Here is a 6,000-nt window from a genome sequence, read left to right as displayed (position 1 = left end):
CCTCTGAGACACCTAAGAGGACTTGTAGCGTCTCAGAGTCGGTTGTTTTCTTCTGCACATCAGACAGAGAGGTTAGAGTCCTTGGGGAAAAAAAAAAAAACAACAGAAATCATCAAAGTCAAACAAATAATATGTAAGGCTGTGATGCACATTCAGTGTGTCAAATACATCTGCACCATTGAAAACAATGAGGAAAACGCTGCTGTTTCTCTGAAAAAAACCTTAGTGTGATGTCAGCCTAACTGCTTAATTTCTAAAGCCCAATAAAATGTATTTTGTATAAGTCATTTGTATTAAAACTGGCCTGTAGATATCCATCTATCCTGGCAATATCTATCCTCTACAAAAATCCAAATTGCTATAAACTTCAAATACTGTAACTTCTAATAACTTCAAGGACAATCATAAATACAAGGCAGTTTGAAGAAATGTTAAAGGGAAATTTCTAAATGTTTCAACTTCATATTCATCATCTCCAGCACCACCCCAACATCGGCATATGTGAAAAACGGGCATTTCTATGTTTTGTAGTAAAAAAGAAAGAGAAGATAAGTGTTTTCTATGACATCATCAACCAATTAGTAGGCAATGCCTACTCATAATTGGTTAAAATCACATGATGCACACTGATGATGTCATTAGAATCTAGAGCTGAGCATTTAACCAACATTTTTGTTATTTTTGGTTTTTTAAACAACTAATTAACCGACGTCGGCTCAATTATTTGAATTCCATATAGTTATTTTTTTTCTTCTTCTGTGAGCTCGATGCTCAGTTTCTGTAGAGATAAATCAGATCAAGCACGAACTATGCAATGTAGTAGGTAGTTGTAGTTTCCAACAGGTCAATATTCGACATAGTTTGGCACAGAAAATATGGCAATTAATTCCCATAATCCATTGCACGCCCACTTGCTTGTCCACTCTGTGTGGAGCAGATACGGAAACCTCATTGACTGAGACGGAGAGACGAGAGAATGCATGAGAGAGATAAAAAGCAGTTGCGTTGCGAGGATTCTCTACCTGGAAATACATGATCTAAGTGATTGACAGTTGGTGTTCAGCGGTCATAAAAGTACGTCTTATTTACTTAGAAGAACTACTAAAATAGTGATTTTGTCAGACAGGATAAGCAGCAGCTCTATAGAGATGAGTTGATGACTTGGAATGAAATAATAAAGTCATCAAATAAATATTTTATATGAGAAAGTAAATGATGGTTGATAAGTCATAAACAGTAATGGACAGTCACTACCATCATGGGACTTACCTCATGGCCCCATTGGGCAGGTAGCTTCCACTGCCCTTAGTCAGGTAAATCTCCTTGAACTTAAGTTGTTGTGATTCCTGCTCTTCTTCCTCTTCCTGCTCCACACAGTTGGAGGAAGGGTAGGGAGTCGGCATGCGAAAGCTATTGTAAGACTTTTGACTGCCTGGCCTCTTAGGTACACCAGCCTCAGTAAATCTCACGCGGGACTTGGTGTTAACCTTATCGTCTAACAGACTGGTGAGTGACGCTGTGAGAGATCTCTGTGACAATGGAGAGGAGGCAGCATCTTGGATGCCCAGTAGTTCGTAAAGACCTGGGATGATGATCTGCATCAGCTTGTCTGATAAAAACTGGACAATCCTCAGACACAAGCCGGAAAGCTGTTGTTTTGTCAGCTGTATTCCAAAAACAGAATAAGTGTTTTAAAATGTTGCATAGTGTGTCTTCCAAAAGCTTATGAACAAGGTTAAACATTAGGCAGAGATACATTTCTCATTACCTTCAAAGTCATCCGAAGTCCGACTGACTGATTGTGGAGCATTCTTAGAAATGAAGTACTTGATATTTACCTGTTTTTTTTTCATGGTAATCTATTTACATTTTCAGTAACATGATCTTACCGGGTCAAACATGCCCTCATGAATCCCCCTCCATTGCCTGAAAACAATATTGTTATAAATGTTGTCATATCAGGATGCGTGGCAGAATTGTTTTTATTTAATTATTTGCCTGATCGTGAAGTTATACTTGCTTTGTGTCAGTTGTTTTGGCAAAATTGCAATGTGACAACTTTTCTAGCAATGAACTATTTTTTTCCGATTGATCAGTTTCTAATTTGATCCTATTTCCTTGAAGGTGTGATAGTACCAAAGAAAACAGAACATACTTCTCAGTTAGGTTTTGAAGGAAGTCCATAAGTGTCAGATGTTCTACATTGTTGAGCTTCCCCTCTTCTGTGGTTTCCATCACTGAGGTTGCTCTGCTCCTGGTAGAATTGCTCTGCTCCTGGTAGAAATGTAATTATATTGCAAATAATCAAACTTAATATACAACAAATATCATACTGAAATAATTATTAACTGTTAAAGAGTGGAGGAGCATTGGCAACGTTGGGCAAATTAAACAACTGCAACACAACAGAGATGGTTGTGGTACGTCAACATTGCCAATGATAGCATCACTATAACATTTTATTGGATTAATGTTGTAATATGAAATGACAAGGTCAACTTACCATCTCATTGACAGCTTCAGAGGTCAGGTGGTCCTCCACCACACAGACAGGCAGGTCTAGAGACTGGGACAAGGCTCTATGGTCATAACCAGGAGAGAATGGAAACATCAGAGCAGTCCCAATGGCAGAATCTAACCACTGTCTTCATGTCAAAGACTCACTCACTCATTTGCTTTGTCAAACCTACCCCTTAGAATGACTTCGATATTAACACGGAATATATTTTGTTATTAAGAGATCTCTCAATAATAATTCTCACAATAGCATATTGGTAGTAGTCAGTGACATATTAAAGCTAATCAGGGCTGGGTGTAGTTAAAACCCTGGATGGGGTTCGATCCCGGGCTGAGGTGCTGCCCAGCCTATTGTTTTTTTCTGAAAGTGTATATAATGTTGAAAATCTGACATGGTTTCTAAGGTACAAATTCAACCTATTTTATACAAGGTTTGGCTATGCTGAATTTAGTTTACAATGATGACATCATCCACTACGCCCCCCCCACACACTCACTATATTTTAACCAATATATTTGCATCCCACCAGCCCTAAAGCATGAACATAAGAGAAGCAAAATTATCCTTTTCTCTAGTTTTTTTGCTACAAAAGATGTGGATTAAGAGAAGCAAAATTATCCTTTTCTCTAGTTTCATCTAAATGAAACATGCACTCCTCCATAAGGTTCATGGCTTGCCTATTGTTTTATCGCAGTACAAGAGGGGCAATTGGATTCAGGATTAAACACAAGCAGTCTTTAAGGTATATCTTATTACAGTTTAGGCCTACCTTATTATTTTCTTCCATCTGGCAATATCATTTTAAGGAATGAAATCTGTTTTGTTGCTAGTATTATTAGTAACTGCAGGAAAATACAGCTGTAGAGTACAAGAATCAGCTACTTTCTGAAGGGCAGCCAAGCTCATAAGCAATTTAGAACCTACAGACAATTATGACAAAATTTGAACGCAAAGAATGTGTCACAAACGCCTTGTGGTCACATGTTATTTTAGGGCGTGGCTCCGCATTCGTGACCGGTTCTCTTATTTCTATTTCCCGGTATCCGTTAGTGCTGGAATTTGCGATTAATACTTTTCTCATGCCGAAACCGGATTAAATACATACCGGTAGTTAAATGACAAAAAGTATTATATTCCCAATGTCATTAAACAACAACATAAATAGCTACTACATTTTCGAAACATGATTTTGTCATCAGTTCAGTACCATTTGTTTGATTTTGTGGACCCACGACTAAACTTTATCTATGTTAGCTAGTTGCTAGCGACGCTAGTCAGCATAGGCTGCTACATGATAAATAGTTCGCATTAGCGAATTAGCTACCTAGCTAGCCAGCCTAACAAGCTGTCAAATCCAGTGGAAACCGATGCAACCCTGCTGCCAAATAAGGGCCAGCTCGATGACCCGTGATAACAGTGAGGTCCCCATGATTTGCAAGGCTTTAATAAATGCTATCGTGCAGAAAAGGCGAATAAAATACTGGTTAATGAGCTAGCTAAATTAGCAAGACGGATATGACAGTTAACAGCGTGCATGCACAAATGCATGACGACACATTGAATATAAGTGAAGCAGGAATACAGAACGAGATCGCCCCACCAAGCCAGATAGTAGAGGGGTGCAACAACGCCGGTACAAGGAGGCATAGCTCATACAATTATATTTTGTCCGGGTCAATGACTATCCTTGTTGAATAATAAATACCTGCGTCAAATATATGGCATCGCATGCTCGTACAAAGATAGCTTGCATGATTTTTTTTAAAAATCCGGTGACCACTAGATGTCCTCGTATATCCACATTTAGATCAAATATACTTGATTTTTCATCAGTACTGTGGATGACAAGCCCACTGAATCTAGTTTAATAATATTTATACTCAGCAGGTAGAGGCCTAGGTACTTCAAGTCAGTGCTTAATTTGAGCCGGATCATGCCAGAACAGGATCCGGCACCTTTCCGTTCTGGACTGTTTTGTTCCGGAACCTACTTGGCCGAATCCGGTACCTCTCGTGCCATGAAAAATAATTGTCACTTTTTGCTATGTAACAATTATAATAAAAGCGATCAAAGTTCATTCGAGTTGCCTCTTCGTCAATTATCCTGCCCCCTCATCTCTCCAGAGTTGCACTTCATCATTTGTTTCCTTATAGAATCATAGCTGCATGAAGGGTTCTGGAGGAATTTTCTAAATTTTCTAAAATCATTCAGAATAGCCTAATACGTCATGAGAAACCCTATAATTTAGCTACAGAGGACCAACGAATTCTTTTTTAAATAGCCTCGCTGCGGATTGTAGCCCAATAACAAAGAATAGCCTACAGTCGGGAACGCGAGGCAAATCTGTCAGTGAAGAAACAGCAGGCAGACAAAACAGGCCTTTTGCAATATTTCAAATACAATCGAGGGAAAACAGGTTGAAAAGCAATGACTCTTGCTGAAAAGATAAGACTATGCTGTAGACTACCAAAATATTTGATCAACTCCCAAACATTGTTTTACAAAACAGAGAGGGAGAGAGGCTTTTGACACGAGCGCATCGACAATCTCCAGCGAGTGAGCTGCGCATCATTGGGTGAGTCAGTGAAACTGGAAAGCATTTTTAGGACTAATTTCCTCCTCATATTGTAGCCTACTATATGTTTCTCCACAAACCTAGGCCTATAGGCTATTGATGGATTCAAGACAAGGTCGTTTTTATTGATCTCAGATACTAAGTTTGTCAGTGTCAAAGTAGCCTGCCATTTCGATCATTTGTGCGGATTAAAACAAGATGATGCCAAAGTCTGCAGTCATGTAAAATTATGTAGAATTGCACTAAATGCGTTTTTAAAAATGCCAACACTTTCCCGGACCCTAGGTTACTAAGAATGTTCCCCATGTGTGCACCTTCTATAAGTGGCTCTGCCCAAATGTGATGATATGCATTCAATGCTCTATTATAATAGGTGATATTTTTCTCATGAGTTCTGGTACCACAGAACCCCCCCCTCTAGCACCCACTATTTGTTCTGGCACCTCACAATTTACAAATTAAGCTCTGCTTCAAATTTTAAATACTTTTTTGCCCCACTGTATAGTGTGGTGGTATATAGTATGGTGATATATAGTATGTTGAGGTCACCCTGCTTGAGACTTAAAGTAATTTTGCCCTTGCTCAACCAAGACCATGGTTATGGTAGAGTGATTGGTTAGTAAGGACACTGCTTTATACCGAGACCATGGTTATGGTAGAGTGATTGGTGAGTAAGAACACTGCTTTATACCGAGACCATGGTTATGGTAGAGTGATTGGTTAGTAAGGACACTGCTTTATACCAAGACCATGGTTATGGTAGAGTGATTGGTTAGTAAGGACACTGCTTTATACCGAGACCATGGTTATGGTAGAGTGATTGGTTAGTAAGAACACTGCTTTATACCGAGACCATGGTTATGGTAGAGTGATTGGTTAGTAAGAACACTGCTTTATACCGAGACCA

At 39.0% G+C, this 6,000-nt stretch overlaps 1 protein-coding gene and 1 long non-coding RNA gene across 7 annotated transcripts in view; one reads left to right on the top strand and one right to left on the bottom strand.

Moving 5' to 3' along the window:
* The window catches only part of LOC127910690 (protein ANKUB1-like), an 82,983-nt gene that overhangs the window by 5,012 nt on the left and 71,971 nt on the right, over positions 1-6,000 (top strand). For 2 of the 6 annotated variants that reach the window (XM_052475402.1, XM_052475399.1), the window contains exon 1: positions 4,828-5,093. The exons of 3 other annotated variants lie outside the window; for them this stretch is intronic. The gene's annotated coding sequence lies outside the window, so the exon portion shown is untranslated. Of the gene's footprint in view, positions 1-4,826; positions 5,094-6,000 lie in introns of those variants that run through there. One more of the 6 variants, XM_052475400.1, reaches the window with a different exon arrangement.
* Positions 233-4,693, bottom strand: LOC127910692 (uncharacterized). Its single transcript, XR_008075771.1, has 3 exons — positions 3,288-4,693; positions 2,504-2,579; positions 233-2,274 (listed from the first exon to the last, which is right to left on the bottom strand). It is a non-coding gene; the product is annotated as an uncharacterized LOC127910692 (long non-coding RNA).

This window comes from Oncorhynchus keta, chromosome 22 (genome assembly GCF_023373465.1).
Source record: "Oncorhynchus keta strain PuntledgeMale-10-30-2019 chromosome 22, Oket_V2, whole genome shotgun sequence".
NCBI lineage: Eukaryota > Metazoa > Chordata > Actinopteri > Salmoniformes > Salmonidae > Oncorhynchus > Oncorhynchus keta.
The sequence above is the reverse complement of the archived record's forward strand: the minus strand, read 5'-3'. Positions and strand labels throughout refer to the sequence as shown.